The 19930-nt window shown below is 48.1% G+C and overlaps 2 long non-coding RNA genes across 3 annotated transcripts in view; one reads left to right on the top strand and one right to left on the bottom strand.

The window, feature by feature from the left end:
• LOC143213616 (uncharacterized) overlaps nt 1-19930 on the bottom strand; it is a 154981-nt gene that overhangs the window by 60211 nt on the left and 74840 nt on the right. The window lies entirely within an intron of this gene.
• Nucleotides 1240-19426, top strand: LOC143213355 (uncharacterized). 2 transcript variants are annotated; one of them, XR_013009958.1, is made up of 3 exons: nt 1240-5516; nt 15255-15362; nt 16280-19426. It is a non-coding gene; the product is annotated as an uncharacterized LOC143213355 (long non-coding RNA). The 2 variants fall into 2 exon arrangements; XR_013009957.1 differs by having other exon boundaries at nt 1240-15362.

Genomic DNA, 19930 nt, shown 5'->3' on the forward strand with positions numbered 1-19930 from the left:
CGCTGGCGTAAAAAAAGTACACCGTTATTTCAAAAAATGCGGTCCCATCACAGTGCGACTTCCCCCACCACTGCCGCTTCATGTAACCTACGCCCAATGTATCCACAAAATACACACGAAGTGTTGTTTTGGTGGCAGCACGTTGAACTGCTGTTTCCGTGTATTCATTCGTACAGAAGAAGGAAATGAAGAGGAGCCGCCACCAACTTTGGCAGGTATTTTGATACGAGCGAGATGTTTTATCTGCGGTAGGAAGAAGAATCGAGTAACCACCATCATCTGCGGCAGTTGCAAGAGATCAGTATGTAAACAACATATGACCACCGCTATTACATGCGATTCGTGCAAGATCGGCGAACAGAGCAGCCAATAAAGCGAATTTTCTTTTTTATTAACAATTATTATATTCATTTATCGTTATTTTCTCAATAAATATCATAATTCATCGAGACAATGTATTTTCTGATACATATGGTGTACAAAATACACCGCGCGAGTACTTACGTGAAAATTCAGGGCGCGGGTAGTTAAAGGTTAAATATAACATCGAAAGAAATGATTTTATACGTTGCCAGGTTTTGTGTACCTCAACGTTTCACTTCTTCAGCGTCTGACCGCAGCTAAGAACGTTCCATTTGCCATCTGAAAGCATTGAATAAGGGCTGCCTGGTATCGAGGATTGTCAGTCTGGGGTCTGGTTGAAAAATTCCAGAGCCTGTGGATCGGTAGGCCACAGCTACCGTCACCACCCACGCAATATTTCTCCCTTCGACATGGTCCTTGGTGGCGTCTTACCCGTCGATTTTCAATCCCGAGGCAGTGAAGAAGGGCTCCGACGTTGTCCGGGGCCCGCAAGAAAAATTGATACGTGGGCCCCTAATGGCCCAACAAAAACGGACCCAACAGGGACGCGACAACAAAAGCGTATGCATATTATGAATGAATGGACCGGGCGAAGGAGGAACGGATCCCAGAAATATATTGCCTCGGTGCACCCACTCTCTCTGTCTCTCCGTTTCTCTTTTCCTCTCTGTTGCATGCGTGGTCACTGGTGCTATTCCCGAGGGTGTCCGAGGGGGTTGACGGGAACAGGGGAAGGTGAAGAGGGTGCGCAGAAGCGCCGCGAGAAAAGAAACTCGCGAAAGAAAGAACGAGTCGAAAGAAAAACAACGGTGCAGTATACGGTAGAGAGTACAAGAGTGAGAGCAAGAAGAAGCAAGAGAAGGAGAGAGAGAGAGAGAGAGAGAGAGGGGAGAAAGAGGATCGAAAGAAAAAGGAGAATGAAGTTGCGAAGCTCGCGCGAGTTCTCCTTCTCCTCAACTCCCTCCCCCCCTATTCCACTCTGCCCCACACCCCCGCTTTTATCTGGCTTTGTGACGAGGAGCAGGCGAGGCCCCGCACGACAGAAAATTAGTAAAATCCGGCGGGTAGCGCGTGGAACTGTCTGTCCTGATGCTCGGCGTCGGATTTATAAGGAGCGAAGCCACGATTTATGCCGCGGCCCCTGTTATTTATCGATTTCGATGGTGCACGCGATATCGCCGCACGGATATCGATACGTTCCTGCCTCGAACGGCATGCCTGGCCTTTCGGTCCTTCTTCTTCCCTCCCGGGACTCCACCTCTTCTTCGCCTCCTTTACTACTACTCCTTCCCTTCGCGCGCTTCTTTATTTCGTCCTTGCTTTTCTTTCGCGCCAGCCGTGAAAAATGGCACAGCGAATTTTCTCTGCGATCGGCGACCCTCGGTTACCGAGTAATTTGTGGCCCTTTTGGACATCATACCGCTCCGCTGTCTCAATTTTAGCTTCGCACGCGTTCCGGAATATTTTGTAAATTGTTAATGTTTCTCACCATCAACTCGCACTTTTAGAATGAAACTCGCAAACTACAGCTCGCACGTGAAAATTCTCAATCACGATGTTCAGGCGATCGCAGACGTCGGGACTCGAAATCCGCAATCGGTGGGCTTTCACGCGCAAAGATCGCGCACAAATGTTCCAATCAATGAAATCCTCTTTCCCGAGGCAACGGCCAAGTAATATCAGCCCCGACTAAGAAGGGTTGAGTCCTCCCCGGAGATTAAAACAGTGCGATACGAGTGTCGACAGGCTTACCGAGCTGAAATCATCCGTTCACTTTTTCTCTACGATAGATTAATACCGTAAACGGAAGGGTGTAGGCGAACGTAACAGGAGGAGGGTGCGAGAGGTTCTGAAAGACGAAAGATCAAGCCGATTACCCCGCAGAGCGGGCGTAGCGTTAGGGTTGGCGAGGCGGTTTGCCGTGCAATTATTAATTCCAGGAAATCGATAAGCTCAAAGAGGTTCCTCCCGATGCCGTGCTTGTAATTATTGCCGACAGAGTGGTAGGAAGAAGAGAGCAAGGAGCAAGAGGCAGCCCTCAAAGCACAATGCCACCCTCTAATCATGCATCGACTTATCGGCAACGAGGAGGCGGGGGTGGGCTCGTGTTTTACCTGCACCTTGAGACACCAATAGTTCTTACGGTGCTCCGGCTAATAGCCCTTTCGGCGAGAGAGCTCAAACTACAGGAAGCACTTTCTTCTTCGGTTCTCGCCTGCTTTCAGGCTCTAACGAGCGCGGTGTCGATTTGAATATCTTTTGGACCGCTTTCGAACGACGAGAAAGACTCTAGCTGGGCCTCTAGCCGTTTCATTAGAATAATAACACGGTTAATAATTGCAGAAAATTAGTAAATTGCCAAAGAAATAATAACGAATTCATTAGGTACGCCTTACACATCATTAATCAATCAAACGTAATGCAAAACTCGGGGAATTGCTGACCTACCTCCACTTTCAGAAGTGTTGAAAATTCACCGTCTCGATCACGCAACAGCCTTAATTAACGAATCGACCGTCTCGCGGTTCCGAAAACCGTCGCAGCTAAATCTCTGGTTTATTATCCGGAACGTTTAGCTTTTTACGAAGTCTGGGACCGTTCGATGGCTGCTTGCCAGCCTGCTGCCGCGCGATTAATGCGTATTTATGTGCGTTTTCCGGAGAACAGCGGCGGCGTATTTTCCTCTCGCAGTTGTAGAAACCTGTACGAAAAGTTGGTCTGTAACTTTCCGAAAATCCGAAGAGCCGGAGAAGGACGAGAGAACGAGGATGGGGTTAGAAATATTTTTTGGTATTTTGCGAGCGGGAGGGTGAAAAAATTGCAGGCTACCGGAAGCGTGGTGATAGCGAGAGGACGATATCGGTACGACCTCTAGGAACGAGCCTCTGACCACGGTGGGCCCTGCTCGCCACGGCTGTGGCATCGTGTGCCCTATAAGAAGTGATCGTTACTGCACGCCGCCCTATAATCTACACGGGCTAATGACGTCCATTACGTTACTGCGCGCCTCGGACCGCTCGCGTCGTCCGCTCGCTTGGCCACGGTCCCGATACGCGACTCTGTTCTGTGTATTCTCGTGCCGGTACCACCGCAAAGAACACACGGAACACACGAAGGATTCCGCGGCTCTAGACCAGTTTCTCAGGGCGCAAGGCCACGGGCACCGCGGTTCCCAGAATCATTTCAATTTTCCGACGATCCTGCACGCCGCCCTCTATCGATCCTCTCCTCCACAGGGACTGGAAACGCAAGGAAAATCGATTTCATCCGTCTTGGAACAATAAACTGCGGTAAAATGCGGATATATTCATTGTAAAATTTTCTGCATGCAATTAGAAATCGTTTTTGAAGCTAATCTTTTCAGTATACAAGATTCAAGAAAGTCGAAACTGTTCCTAGTATCACACTTTACGATTTTGTCTCGAGAAGCTTATCACATAATTATCCAGGTTATTCGAAATAGGTTTTGGATGTCGAAGCTGCAAGGGGCAGAGCTGCTTTATCGAAAACTATATTCTTGAAATATTAAAGCCGAAGGATCGAGTTTTGGCCACAAAAAGTCGCTTTCCAGGCCAGTGTGCAGCGGCGGCACCTTTGTGCAGCCATAACGGGAGCCGCAGAACTTAATGCTTCGACACAAAACAGCCTCGTTTTAATTCATCCGAATGTCTCGCGTGGCACGCACTCAAACTTGCTCTAGGTTCTTCACGGTTCTTTGAACCTTGTTCAATGAGAAATCGAGGATGGGTGTATCTTAATCGTCCGGGCCAATTTATCGTGAAAGATGCTTCCGAACAGAAAAATCAAGTGGTCAACAGGTGAAAGGTTGAGCGCGGCTCGAAATCGCGGAGTTTTAGGGAGCAGAAGATTTTACAGCTTGCATGAACGGATGAAGGGGTGGAGGATTGGGTCGTCGCGAAATTTGAATGCTGATGGCGACGGTGTCCGGTCGATCATCGAAAAGCAAGGACCAGCCACTCGCGTTCCTGGCTTATCAAAATGACAGACTGGTCCCTGAATTGATCGTCGGCTAACTTAATGGTTCGACGGAGGTCTTCCTCTATCTACCTGGCTCTGCATCTCTTCCACGCCCTGGTACGTCGTCCCCCAACAGCCATAACTCGGTCGAGCGAAACAGAGGAGCGCGCGCGAGCGGAATCTGTGTGTGGCCGAGCGCAGGCATGTATAAATACGCGAGGAGAGCCGCGTATAACAAGTTATGGCAGATAAATTTATAGCATCTCCAGTGAAACGCCATTACTTTAAATGCACCCCTCTCCGGGGCCGAGTGCGCTATCCTCCGCGATCCTTCTTTCGCCTCTCTCTCTCCTCTCTCGCTTCTTGCCCCTCTCCCTCTCCTTCTCTCTCTCTCTCTTTCTCTCTCGGATCTCTTTTTCTCTCTCGCTCTCTCGCAGAGTCCTGCCGCCCGTCCGCGGTATCAGCTTTTACGATTTTTAAATAGCCCGCGCCTGCGAATGCCTTCGACGTTGCAGGAACCGCGCCTTTTGTCCGGTCTCGATCTACGGATTTCAATGATCTCACCTGGATCCCTTCCCGGCCGGCCGGCACCGTGATTTTACGGCTGGTGCTTCGATGCTTTGCCTGGATCTCTCTCCGAAGCAGCCATTTCACTGTCAGCGATTTTTTGCAACGTTGTAAAAACGTAACGACACGCTCGTCTTTGTTACAGATGCCTGCGTTTCGAGGGCCCGATGTTTTATAATTATTGCCTCACGGAGGCGGAAGCGCATGATCCAAGGCCTCTCGATCCCTAAGGCGCCGCGCCGCTTCGATCGACGCGATCATCATCGGTCCAGCTACACCTTCCAGCTTCTCTTCTCCGGTTCGCTCTCGCAGTTGAATAATCGATTCATCGCGGGCCTGGTGCATCGGGAAAAAACTGTGAAAAATCGTCGAGGAAGGGTGCAGAACGGCATCGACACGTCTCCGGGTCCCACCCCTCGCTTTCGCGAGACGATCAAAGTTCAACCTCCATAATCTGGCCTAATCATGGCCCGGTGCCCCGAGTCGCTAACTTCTGTGACGTGTGCCAAGTCGTGGCGGGGATTCAAGAACGCTGGTGGAGAGAACAGGGGCTGGACGGGAGGGTGATGGCGCGGGGAGGACCGACGGGGGTATCAGTATCGCTGCGAGTAGGTTGCCAGCCGGGAATAAACCGTTTATCCCATATTATAATTAGTTAAATTCTTCGGGACGTGGAGGTGTCTTTACACGTCAGTCAGCCCACTTCGCTTCCAGGCTCATCCACCCCCGTCCCCGTCATTCCTTCAGCCCTCTTCCTCCTCGATCCACCTCGTCCACACCCTCCGCCCTCCACCTTTCCCCATCCACCATGGATCTCCTCGTTCTCTCCTCCCCTAACGGCACGATCATCTCCAGCGCAGACGAGCCAGCCGTTCCGACTTAACTCGTTCGCCCGACCAGGTCGAGAGGGGGATACGTAAGATATTAAACTATCTGAAAATTAGTTAAATCTTGTTTAAAAGTTCGCCGGCGAAGTATTTGCAGCCGGAGAGAATCGACACCGGCTGCTGCAATGCGGCGATCCGAAGCGGTTCAGTCGCGGGATCCGCGGATATTGCCACCGCCATCTTTCCTCGCCGAAAACGACACCCTACCGAGCCTATCGAAATCCTTTTCCAATCAACTGTCTGCTCTACAGCAGCCGCTGATAATTCTAATATTTTTTGTACCCTTTGGGGGTAGTTTTATTCTTGGCGTGGTCTTTTATATTTCCGGATTAAAAATCCGATGGAGCCTGTTAAAGGTATCAGGGAACGCGTAAGCGTATTTACATTGCCGTGCAACTTGCTTAATGGGTCTCCAGCCGATAAGGCTAACGAGTCAGGCCAGTCTTGAACTTTCGCAAAATAGATTTCGCTTCCTGCGAAGGTGTAGCACCGTTTTATCCGGCGCGTTGTAACTCAAACCCGCGCGCCGAGACGTCCGAATAATGACTGACAGCCATTTGTTTTCTGAGTCAGCGACATGTCCATAAACCCGCGGAACCGATAAGCTGTGTATAATTTTGCCTAATAAACCGATTTTTTACGATCCCGTAATAAATCATGCTCTTGATATGCATTTATGCTAAACTGGTTCGGTTCGTCCCGCGCCGATTACACGTGGTGTGCGTGAATGGCTATTAACGCACAATTAATAACGAACCTCGGCGATTTTCCAGTATAGCTCGTTTCATTTCTTCCTCGAATTAAATAAATCGAGTCTTGCCAGTTTTAGCGGTCTAATGCTTCGCGGTAGATTCATTCCGGACAATGCAAATTCGCGTTCGCCGATTTTCCACGCGATCCAGGCGCGGCCCCGATAAAAGAATATAAATCTGTTAATCGGCGGTCGCTCGTCGAAATTGCGAATCCGCAATAAAATCGACGGCGAGGAGAGCGTGTGGAAGAAAAAACGAGGAATCGGCTCCGGGGGCGTGATAATTTATTCCAAGGCTGAAAATCGAACAGCCCGGTCGCCGTTGAAATCGGAACGGAACGGGCGATGAGGATGAAGAGGAGGAGGAGGAGGAGGAGGAGGATGCAGAGGATGAGGATGAGCCGAGGCACGCGTGTAATCGAGAACGTCCAATTCCGAACGAGAGATTAACACGGTATTATTATTCTGACAGGATTTTAATTTCGTCCGCGGTCAAGCGATCCAACCTCGCCCGTGAGAAGCTTCCCCCTGCACGGTTTTCTGTAGAAGTGACGCAGGAGGTTATGGCAACGGCAAACCTGGTGGGTGTATCGATATTGACGAGGGTGCAATCCAGTGACGTTCCAGGCCGAGGGACCAGGCCGGCAGAACACCCCTGCGTTCTTCGGGGTCTCAGCAGGGGACGGTCACAAATTATATCTGCCGGACGTGATGCTAATCTGGAGAAAGTTTGGAAAAGCAGACGTGATTGATTCTAATTTATACGAACCGTACCCGGAATTCGAACTAGTTTCCTGCATTCTTTAACATCTGGTCCGCGTCTCCTCTGCAGGCGATCTCCGTTCGATAAGCACGTTGGAAACTCAGTTTCAGCCATTGAGCTGTCGTTTGGGACCTAATAGGGAAAACATCCCCTAAAACGTTCTCTCAAACTGACCACAAAATGCTGACAACGGAGAAATGTTCTTCCGCATGCTAATGGAAGTTTGAAAAATTATTCTGCGCTCTTACTGACTTTGAATTTAGAATGATCCTGCCAGCAGGATCGATTCCGTCTCGTCCCTAATCCCTTCAGGCCTGTATCGGAAGATCAGCAATCGTTTGGCGCGAAACGCGTGAATCGATCGGATTTTCAGGTCCGCTAGATGAGAACCTGTCCTCCGGTGGTTCGTTTTCCTTTTCTCGCGCCGGCATCGACACATTCTCCCCCCACACATTCAGAAATCCATCGCACACGTACGCAGGACGGACGAGAATGTGTGCAAGGGGGAAGCCAACGGCGGGCACACACGTTCAGAAAAGTAGTCCGACAATGGCAAGTTACCTGTTGAACATACGGACAGGTGACACCCCACGTCCTTTATACGGCGTATCCGTTGCGTCGTATTTTATCGGTCGGAAAGTTTGATTTCTCGTCGAGGCTGGCCCACAATAAAATACTTCGGCCCGGCTCCCACGCCGATCAGCAGTCAAGTGAGGCCGGATTACTTTCATAAATTTTCCCCCGGCTCCGACCCCGGGGGAACCCGTCGATCGACGAATCAAACCCACGAAATAATCCTCGAGGGTTCCGTCGTTCTGTCTTTAAAATCCTGAAGGATCCACGGTATGTACACAACGAAAGGCCGAACATTTTTCTTTTCCGTTTTTTATTTAGAACACGAGAAACCATCCAGGAAATCCAGCTTCCGCTCTCGGTAACTCGATTTCTTATATCATAAGTTATTCCGCCGTAATTCAATTTCCTGCCGGAGTTTCAAGCGAATTAGGATATTATAGATCCGCTGGAAATTATGACACACATTTTCAGCTGTTATTCTTTCGCTGGTGGATAAAATTGAATATCAAGTGCATTGTCTAGCCTATCAGCAACAATCTCGTATCGCAAAAAGAAAAAGATTCAGAGCCTCAGGAAGCAAAATCCAGCTGACATACAGCACCCCGAAGGTTCGAGGACCAATGGGCAGTATCCTGCGGCGCGATGGTGATTAATAAACGGGCAGAAGTGGCAAAAAACGATGTCGGTAACATGGAGTTCGGGGCCAGGTACGAATCCCACGTGTCACAGATCTCGGATCGATTCCGTCATCGATAGTTTCCGAAGGCTGTCCTTGAGAGTCGGTCCGATCCTTCCACCACAGGACCGATCGAAGGCCGATACACGTACACAGAGATGCGTGCGTGTGGGCAGAGGAGAGCCGAAAAATCGAATGCGTTCATCCGGCAGGCATTCCAATGAGACAAACAGGCCGCAAGGAAGAAAGAAAGGAGGCTAGATGATGAAAAAAGGACGCCGGAACGAGAAGATGTAGACGGATGGCGTGATACACGGTCTCTCGCGGCATGGCAGCCTTATTTCTCTGGTATATATCTTTCTCTTTCTCTCGCAGAGTTGTCTCTCTCTCTCTCTCTGTCTCTCTGTCTCTTTGGTCTCTAGCCTGAAACGCTACCAGAGAAGCTACGGTAGCGGGTTTCGCTCTCTGGGCTGCTGGCAGGGCGTAGCCTGCAGGCCCCGATCATTACCGACATTGTCCGCTAATGGATATTTATGAATGCACCAATCAACGCCACCACTACCGGGCTTCAATGCAATCAGAATCGATTATATAGATTCCGGCCGCGGATGCAACCTTCGATCGTCCTTGCCAGACTCCGCAAGACGCGCCGAGCTGCCGCCGCGTGGGCGGTCTCTCTTTCTCTCGGAAGCATCGGGGAATTAGGAATCAGTAGGAAATTGTCGGGACTGCAATTGCGCTGCAGTTCGAACGCTCTCTTCGAAGGGCGCCCGTCGCCTCTCATCCCGATGCTCTCTGCTCGCGGGAGTCTTTTGTTCGATAAAGCCCAATACTCGATGGACACCTAAACCGACGCGGCAAAAAATCAACTTCTATGTTTTCACCACAAAAACACGACCGAAGTGAAAACTTGCCTCAAGAAGTTTTCACTTGGAAAAATATGATTAAAGAGTATTAAAAATAACGCGTCTATATTTTAATAATGAAAGATATAGTTTATTTTCCGCTTTACAAAAAGTGTATATGTATGAAAGAAGCAAAACGAACACGTCGCGTCGGTTGCCTGGACAGTGGGCGTGTTCTCATTGGCTATTGCCATATTGGCTATTGCATAGAGTATGAAAAGCTTATATTGCAACGAAGAGAACGGTTTAAATCAAATATAATGATATCTCTGGCGCTATTAGTCGTTCGAGGTTCGGCTACATACTTCCGTGGTATAAACGGATGAAGTGCGCAGCGCAGTGATAAGAGCGATAACATAGCAATCGACGGCCAGAGAAAAATCGGAATTTCCTCGAAGGGTGACACCTTTCTGCGTTGGTTCCGAGAAGACGTTCCGTTTTGATCTCGCCGCCTACGTCCCCCGTTCGCTCGCTGTGCCGTTTCCGTTTCCCCGATGCTGGGAGAAACAAAGGGCGATCGGTTTCGCTAATCAGCCTCCGTTCAGCTCATGATTGCACGTGTGACGTAATCGCGACATTTGAAAAAAGTCACGAATAAGCGTTTCGCAGTTCGGCACGCGGTGAATATGCCGTCACGGGCCGTAACACGCCGTCACTACGGCGTGTATAATATCGCGTGTAGCTTGGCCGCATTGTATGTTTACGAGTCGGCCCCGGAGGGCCGAAAGAGCAGCCGCCACCACGAACAGAGAGGTGTCGACCAACACGTGTCCGTATCGACGAGGATGTATCGACGACAGCCTCTCCCTTCGGCTATCCGCGTGTGGTCGTTGTTCCAGCTCTTCCTTTTTCCCCTCTCCGTGTTCCCCTGGATTCCTTTTACTTTCGACGCGTACCAGAGAAATACTCCGACCGATGCCTATCAGCCACCTTGAGCTCCGAGATCGGTGATTAAATTCGAACTGGAAAACATCGTTGCATTCGCCGCTGAGTAAAGACTCCGTAAACTCCGAAATCGGGGTAATTTAACCTACGTGACAGACATTACACTCTTTTAACCCCTTAGACCCGGGAAATCTAAAGAGGCTGCGTGATGGCTACATGAAACGATCTCCCGTAAACGCGAAGAATGACCGAGGTAATCAAGAGCGATGCTATAAATCAATATGAAAAAATTATGAGGGGAACTGGGTCGGGAAAAGTGTCCATGAAAGTTTTACGAACTTTAAAAGGTCAAGGAGGACGATGATGGCTAAAAGAGGTGATCCTGCAAGCTTCAAAAAAATCTTCATGATCTCCCGAATCGTCTGAGAACTCCGAAGAGAATCTACAAGCAGTCACGATCATAAATCGACGTTGCAAAAGAAATTTGTGTATCTCCCGTGAGACTCGTGTACACCTTCCGTATTAACGTCTCACTCGCCGATAAAAAGCTAAACAATTCCGAGGGAATGTTTTCCTGATCGGAGCGAGGAGCCATAACCGCGCGGTTCGCTGAAAAACGCCGGACGCAGGGCTGAATTTTCCAGCTAAGACGGGCCGCACTCATATGCCTGCATGTAACGATCGTTTCATGGGAAATAACGTATAAAATGAATTGGCTATAAAGCCGGTAGCTGCGTGGCTCGGCGGAGGAGAGTTATTCGTACCCCGGTTCCCGCGTGTAACTCGTGTACCCTATAACTTGACACCCTAGCCGCATCGGGCAACCATAACGCGCGTATATCAGTATAATCCATCTGAAATCCGGATCCAATTTCTCCGGGGCGTCACAGTAAATTCGGCATTATGAATTTCACAAGCAGAAGAGCACCATGCCTCGTCGACTGGTTACTTTTTCGACTGAAGGAGAAGAGCTGCTGGCTTCTTCGGGGGATCGAAGCGCGCGAGACCGGCATGCGGCATCGTCGTCGTCGTTCGAGATGAATTCTATTCTAGCGCGTAACACGGACACTAAAACTTTATTCCCCCCCAAGCTACGGGAGCTTGATGTCCCTTCTCGTAACTCGCGAGTATCGAAGATAAGGACGCGAGCGAATAATCCGGCCGGAATCGCCCGACCATAGAAATTTTAAACGTTCCGTTAGACCCCAGGCTTCGCGGAATACGCTCGTCATATTAAACGATAATAACCGAGGGAACGGCCCGGATACGATCCGGCAAGGTCCTCGATGCACGCGAAATATTGGAAACTTGCAAATTGTGCCAGTCGTCTCGATGCACGCGCTAGAAAACGCGGTGTCTCTGCTTCTCTGGCCATTTTTTGGTCTTATTTCAACTCGATAGACTATCGAGAGATCCTGATCCTTCGGAGCAAGCAAAGCGTCTTACACGATTCAAAATTTATGCATATTTCTATTTGCCCGCTTAACACATTACTGACCTGTGATTTTTGTATAATTTTGAAAAATCTATGGTACATGGCTAAACACTTTTTAATGAAACCTTCAATAGCAACAGCAATTTTCATTGTGAACTAACAGGTCACCCTCAATAGCGTTATCTAATAGTATCATTTAAGATTGCAGTGTAAAAAAACTGTCTATGCTTTCTTTTGGTGCAGCAAAATTATTGGAAATTCTGTTAATAGGCTTCCGGTAGGTAAAGTGTTAAGAAACAGCAAAATAACTACAACATTTCTTTTGTCTTTTGAGAGGTACCTTCCAACAACATTTCATGTAGAGACTCTTGTATTATCGATGGAGCTCATTCAGTTTTCAGTACATGAATCGCAGCATGTGAGTTTAGAGGGAGAGAGAAAAAGGTTTCGGGGGAAGATCGCGGATCGGCTTATGGCTGACAATGGTAGTCAGAGCCGAAACGGTAGCAATGGTCCATTGAATCGAGCAGTTTCCGATTCCTTTCATCGTGCATTGAACTTTGGTCCGGCGAGGGCAAGCAGGTTCCTGGTTTCCTTCGGATACGGTGTCGGTCGCCAATGACGACGCTGGATCGGCGGATTCTGAGGCAGTGGCATCATCAGAATGAAGAACGACTCGGAGGTGTCCACCTAACGTTACTAATGATCCCGTGGGCTCCGTAGAATACATATGGAGCGGCCAGTCTGAATTAAAATCGCTCTGGCTATAGCGACCTACCCTTCTCTTCTCCTATGATTAATGGAGAGTTCACACTCAGAATGCACACACAGGATAATTAAGGGGATATATTCTGGCCACCGAGTCCGCGTGTAGTTTGAAGGATGTAACGGGTGACGGGATCGTCAGGCCTTGCTCTCTCTCTTAGCCTGCAACCCTCTTATTACACCTAAAACACTTAAAGCGCGTCACCTCTTCCCGAATCTCTTCTCAATTCGAAAATTTCCTTCGCCTTTCTTGACGTTCTCGATATTGAAAAATTGTCGTCTAGGATTTAGGGTATTTTTAAGTATTTTGTTTTGTAGGGATCGTTTGATTACGCGTGTGATTGATCGATAGTGAGTGGAAGATTTGAAAATGCCACCCGGTATACGGGGTTTGGGCGGCAAGCTTTAAGATCTGCCGCATCACGCCGCGGTGGAAGGGCGGCCTAATCATTAATTCAAGGCTTAGGTGTAAACAAACGATGATTTGATAACGTCCAGAGACGCAGAGGCGTCTCTAACGGCTACTAGCGAACGCAGAAAGGGCGGACGGAATCTTCTCTTGATCCATCCACGCACGATGCGTACACGCCGGGGCGGGACAGGGGTTCCGACCTGTAAGTACAGGTGCTGCATTTGCTCGTTAATTATGTATACGACTCGCGAGAATTACGCTCGATTAATTTTCCCTGATGCGCGTCCTCGAGGCTGCGCGGATTCTTCTCCGCAAATGGTATCCGTGTTCCTGTCCTCCGCGTCTAAAACGTCTCACTTCGTCCAATTGCCTTTTCCGCTGAAATCGAGTGCTGGCAATTCGAAAAGTTACTCAAATATTGGCAACAGAATTGTATAAATCGCGAGAATATTTCATCAAATAATCACACAAAATGACGACGGTTATCAGTCAAGTCGATGTGCACGATTCAATTAAAATCTGTGGTGTCATTCCACAGTTCTCGGAACTTGCAACACGTGCGAAGTTCGAAACTGCACTACTAAGAACTTCGAAACAAACACCTGTGTAATTAGTTCCGTATCTGTACGGGCGTGTAATATTAATTAAAATGTGCATGCAACGCTGCTGTACATTGTGGAACGGGCAAATTGGAATGAATTTTTTCAATTAAATACAAATATCGACTAACGAAAGAATAACTAATTTCGATGTGTTCCTCTTATCCCACGGACTCATCAATTAGGGATTCTCCATAAAAAGTATAAATACTGAATGAAGGGAGGACAAGGCGATGGGAACGCGCGCGGGGGTTCTAATCTGTGACAAATTGCTAAAAAAAGGTAAAGGTTTGATGTAGAGGGGGTTGCACACGACGTCGTTGAACCCGGCAGCATGGTTTCAGGGCACAAGCGAGAGGGGTTGGCCCGAGGGGGTGATACGAGCCACAGTTACAGAAGGCGGGGGTGGTGGGAGATCAGGATGGCGATGGGTCGGGTTAGTGGTGGTGTGTACAGGAGCGAGAAGAGCGCCATTCTTTTGTAAGAAGCTCACATAAATTGCGACACCCAAGAGTTAAAAGCAGTCTTAAATTACGTGCCGTCGACTCCTTGATGAATTGAGTGCTCCCACCGCCGTTCTATCCTCCTCCTCCTCCTCCTCCTTCCATCTGCTTTCCCCGGTAGCCTCTTCTCTAGCTTTCTTCGCCTAGCGATATTATACATTGTTTTTACGTTCCCCTTTATACCCCGTCGGAGGCTTCGCAACCCTAGCCCCGGCCAGGTAACTGGAGCAACTGGTCGTAATGAACAGCTCCTTTATAGTTTTCAAGCCTTCGCCCGGTCGAGGATGCGTCCGTGAGATCCTCTCCGTCACTATACACCCAGTCCTCGGCCACTTTCCTTTAAAATGGGCCAGCGCTACCCCGCCCGTAGATTGGACCGGCAAAAGTAACTCAGGTGTTCTAATTAATTAAGCGTTTTATTGTCGCTTTTACAGACCCCGCTTTCCCGGATACCGACGAACCTTGCCGCGTCTTTATCGAGGAAATCAACTTGGCTCCACCCTGCTATGTAAAACGCGATCTTCCTAAATTTCTTTAGACCCTTAAACGAACGGCTGCGATCTCCTCCGGCTCTTTAAACTAACAATCATTCCTCGGAACACAACAGAGAGGAACACATTAATTAATAAGATAACAATTCTGCCAACGATTCGATTCCACCGGTGTACAAGTATCATTAGCAGACATCGCTGGTCCTAACTAGGGCCCCTAACAAGCCCCCGTTCTCCGAAAGGGGTCCGATTGAACTAGTTTCCAGGGGCGGTGTCATCGTGTCCCGAACCCGTGGCCGGAGCGCGTATAAATTAGCCCGAAAATCGCGTAAACAAGTTGTATCGCGGTCTGAATCGTGGCCACCAATCACCACGGCTTCTCTTGTCCCGCCGACAGTCTCCTTCACCGTGGCACAACCCCCCGCCGCCCCTCCGCTCCTCCCCACCGTACACCCCACCGTGTTCTCTGGTTCCCGTGGTTCCACGGCCTTGCCTCCTTTTGTTTTTTAATATCGCCGTGTATTTTATATTTCTGAAATCCTATCTGATCCTGCGCGACTGATTTATATGCACGATGATACACGCGTGCCGGCACTACCAACGAGGGGGCCTCGAGAAAGCAGCCATCATATCTGGGGGAATCATCGGGCAGCGCAAACAGAAAATAACTGGGTTACCTTTAGTTTTATTTGGCGCAGGTTACGTCGGATTCGTGGACAAACGGGCAGAGAGGGAACGAGAGAACGAAGAGAGGGAACAAGAGAGAGAGAGAGAAGAGAGAGGCGGCGGAAGAGGAAAGGAAAAAGGTTGGTGGCAAGAATGGTGAACGAGGATCCGGCCGAGGGGACGTGGAAGGCGAACGGGCAGGGGGGGCAGGCAGATACGTTATTGTTCTTGGAATGATTCCAAATAAAGATTTCACCGGTACAGTGTGTAGGAACCTGAATAATAAAATTCCGACGATGGGCCAGCGCGCAGCGCTAACCTCCATTTAGCTCTGCTGCCGGTTGCCGGGCACGGGTGTAAAGGCTGCCTCCTCGTAACAAATTGTCCTGTTTGCTTTTACCTCGCGCGTCGGCTTTTCGGCCATCAGAAAGCGAAACGATCCCCTGAACGCTGATGGAATTAGCTCCCTCCGCCAGCGACAAAGTCGCGGCGATCCCTTATCTCGGTAATTGACGGGATTACGCCAACTTGCGGATTTTACGTAGATCTTCGGGAACTAGTAGACCCGCTCTCGTCTTTATGATCCTCGGCCGCGTCTACGCCGAGCGAAAATCTCGGAATCTGCCCTGCAACCTGTTCTACCTCCGTGGAACCGATAAATCAATCCCTCACCACATCCTTGTTCTACACATTTTTTTTTTCCTTGTGGAATTCTAACAGTGCGTACAAATTCGCGAATTAGTTGTTCGGTCTCTTTGATTGCCCGCGAGATTTATTAGTGGATGCAGGATTTTATTTTAAATGCCGGAGTCTGGAAATCGAATAGGGAAAATTGATTTTGATTTTGAAGAGCACAAAGAAAACATTAGAATCGGTGAGTTTTAATTGGAGCAGCAAAGTCTAGATCCCGATCAGTTTTTCCCAAGTATTTTCCCTTGATCTTGGTCACGAATTCTGGTCCGCCCCGGCAGCGTTCGGCATTAACCGCGATTATCATATTTTCGTTGGGGACCTGGCATCATAAATTTGATCTCGTTATCTCGTTTACGGACTGCAGCCGTGCAATGGAGCGGGATGAACTAACGACGGAGACGTGGGTCACTGTGGAAGGAGACGGCTGAAAGAAGTGACGAAGGAATGGCGTGCTGAAACGAACAGGCTTCTTCAAACGAGAAGATTCCTGATGTTCTCGCCGTTTATATTGTGTTTAACAAGTCCGCCGCTGGCTTCCAGGAAAATCAAACTTTTACCTACGCTATCCGCGCTTGCTGAAACGCCAATTAATTTGTATGCGGAACCGTTCCGGAAACAAAGCAGTACATGCTCTCAGAAATTACTGTAATCCTGTAGTCTCAGCTAATAAATTATTATTCCTGCGTATCTGTTGCAAGTGTAGAAAATTGAACAAAAATGATACCGTATATTCATGATCTTATTGAGTAGAGCTGTACCTTATTAAGTGTACAATGCCTACGTTTTAATTGGTGCTCGTGTAAGTATTTTCGTGGCTTGTAAAATCGTTGAAGGATGAGAAGGGTTGGCTTTGGTTCGCGTGGCGTTAGGATAAGTTGCCGAACATCTTGATAGGTTTCCGTGAAAGCAGTTACAACGCAGGGCGATCTTTATCGCCAGAAAGTTCGCGCTTCTTTCGATTCGGCCAATTTCGCCGGGCTCGGTTCGCGCGCATAACTGTGCATAAGCGAAATTTATGCCAGGCGATTTGATTACCGCGATATAAACTTGATGCGGACCTGGACGACAAGACGGGGACATACATCACGCGCACGGTTCGAGCCTGGTCTCTGTACCCTGGTACCATTCCTGGTAAACCAACGACGCCCCGCGTTCCGTTCTTCCTTCTTTTGTTTCACGGCCGCCGGTATCCTTTCTTCTTCGCCGATTCGTCGCCATTTTTTTCGTGATCCGAGCCGCCATTCCTTTCGCGTGCGTGACGACTGCTTAATATCGTCCACGTTCAATCAAACCGTTAGCGTTTTTCTACTTTATCATACTGATAACAGTACCAGTTCGGAATTAATAAAACATAACAAAGAAATTGTTGCATGAGAATTGCAACTCGCTGATTCAACACGTCAGGTAACGAATACCGAGCGATATTAAGAAGCTGGTTGATTACTTACTAGCACACCTAGTGGATTGAACGCGGGCACGTTTGCCAGACAAGCTCGCGCGCCAAAGATAAGTTTAGAATAACTTGTTTTATGAATTGTCTTGTCACTCAAATCATAATGAAAATCATTTCCTCGAAGACCCGACGAAAATTAAGTCGCAGCGTGGAATATACATAGATACTTAATTGATGATCCGCGTCTGGGCGTCTGAGGTGATGAATACTGCACTTTCGAAACTGTAAAACACTAATTTATCGACTCTCGAGTGCCTGAAAATATCACCGAGAATTCGAGCCTCTTCCAAAGTAAACAACGATCTCGAACATCAAACTCAAAGGATTCCGCAACGAATTCTATCAGAAGACATCGTTAACGTTCATAATAGATCTTGAAGCTCGCGAAACTCGCAGCGGTATTCTTTCCAGATAAAATTCTGTTCGGAAGTAATGGTTCTCACGGGACATAGACTAAACGCTTTTTAAAAAGTCGGTGTTCAACTTTTACCACGGCGAGCTGAGAAATATTTTCCGACAGCAAAGACGAGGTGCTCCGACCATGTAAGCTGTAATTTAGGAATTTATTAGCTCTCTAGTTAATCATAAGCTTCATTTTTAATTCAATTTCGTCGGTAAAAGAAACTGGGATTTCTCAATTTGGGAGTTTGTTAATTTCCTGGTATAACAGAGACACCTCAATCTTGCAAGAAGAAATGCATTATTCTGGTAAGAACGAGACGTCTGGTGTTCGACTTAATTCTACGGATCGAAGGGGTTCATTGTGTCGTGGTCGCTGGCAAAATCAAAGGTTCAAGAGGTGAATCAAGAGGTTCAATTTATAGTTATTGTTGCTAATTCACCTGCATGTTGATCCGGCGACGTGTATTATTCGCGAGGATACCGAACGCGTCGTCGAAGGGGGCCTAAATCACCAGCGTCGCTTGACTCACCTTCGTCACACCCATGGCGGCACCCAGGAATAATAGCGGCCCGGGGCCGGAAGTCCCCTCACCTTGTCGGACCAGTTCGTTCCGAAGAATCGACGGTTTCGACGTGTTTGTGTCGACTGCGCCTCGGTGCACGCCACATTCGATTTCATATACGGAACCCCTGCACTAATGATGCCTACACGCGGACGAAAGAAGAGGCGACCGTCGTGGGCGAACGGATCATCTAATACTGTCCTCGGGTCCTCGCCATCGCCTGGACGAGGGGCGGCATACAAAAATCCAATATTTATAACTTATTGTCTGGAATTTGGTGGCATAATCAACTCGAACCGCTCGCCTCCAGTGCCGAGTTATAAGTGTATAAGTGCATAAGTGCACTATCGTGCACCTAGATTACAATTAGAAATCCACCTTTCTTCTTTCCTGCAAAAATTGACGAAAACCCAGTGCCAAAACTTAATACGTAATTAAAGTGTAAAGTTAGAGTTAGAGCGGGCCCGTAAAGAATGTTTGTCGAACCAAAAATCTTTGACGAATCCGTGCTTCCTTTGACGCAGCGAATGTTCTAAAAAATGTAGTGTCAAAGGGTAGTAAAGTGAAGGTAAGCTTAATTAGGGAGGAATATTGTTTCCCGTCGGCAGGAACGCGGTGAATAGCGTTTAATTATTAAGGCAGGGTTACGCGGAGCGAGTTTCGAGTCCGCGAATCGTCAATTGCAAGGCTTATTGTCGTGCCGGTTGATTTAAAAAATCGACAAATGGTTGTTCAGATGGTATAAAAGCGACGGGGAAAGGTAGAGGTACTCGCGAAAGGACAACGATTACAGGATTCCCGTGGTCAGAGAGCATTCGATCCTCGATGCTGTAGGTACTGGGGACTATAAATCATAATTAGGCTGCAAGCGGTAGCCGCGAAGTGGCTGCAGGCCCATTAGCAGCAACAATGCAGCCAACCAGCTTAAGACGTCGTTGTTGCCAGAAGAAGAGTAAGTTAGCCGGCCATTCAGACGCAGATCGTATCGAGACTATAGAACAGGACATTCGCAAAGAAAGAATAATGAGTGTGCAATTCACAATGGGTCATTTGGAAATGTTCCTCCGATGGCGATCAACGGGAACACGGTGTCCTTGCGCGTCGATAAATGAATTGCTTGTACCACGGTGTCAAGCTAATATCTACTATCAATTATCGGAATCCCTTTACACTCTTCTGTGCTCGCGGATTCACTGACATTTCGCCTCCCTTACAATCTTTCGAATTCTTCGACAACTTAATCTACGAATTTCTAGCAAGTCTATTAACCCGGCGTTAGTTAGGTGGGGTCTCACAGACTCCAGAGATTTTAGATTGATTGTAACATTGCAAAGATGTTTCATTAGTTAAGTATTTTTGAATAATAAAAATTTAATTTCGTGGATCTGCGTTTTTACTCTGATAAATTTCAAGCCTCTTAAGCAATACTTAATCTTATAATTATGAAAAAGGTATTTATTTCTATAATATAATATATTATTTCGGTGGGTCTGTGAGACCCCACCTTACCACTTACGATACATTTTCCCACTTTACCACAACGCCGGGTTAATAAAAAAAATTATTCAGCCAACATCGACTCGTATAGAAGAGAATC

This window comes from Lasioglossum baleicum, chromosome 11 (assembly GCF_051020765.1).
Source record: "Lasioglossum baleicum chromosome 11, iyLasBale1, whole genome shotgun sequence".
Taxonomy (NCBI): domain Eukaryota; kingdom Metazoa; phylum Arthropoda; class Insecta; order Hymenoptera; family Halictidae; genus Lasioglossum; species Lasioglossum baleicum.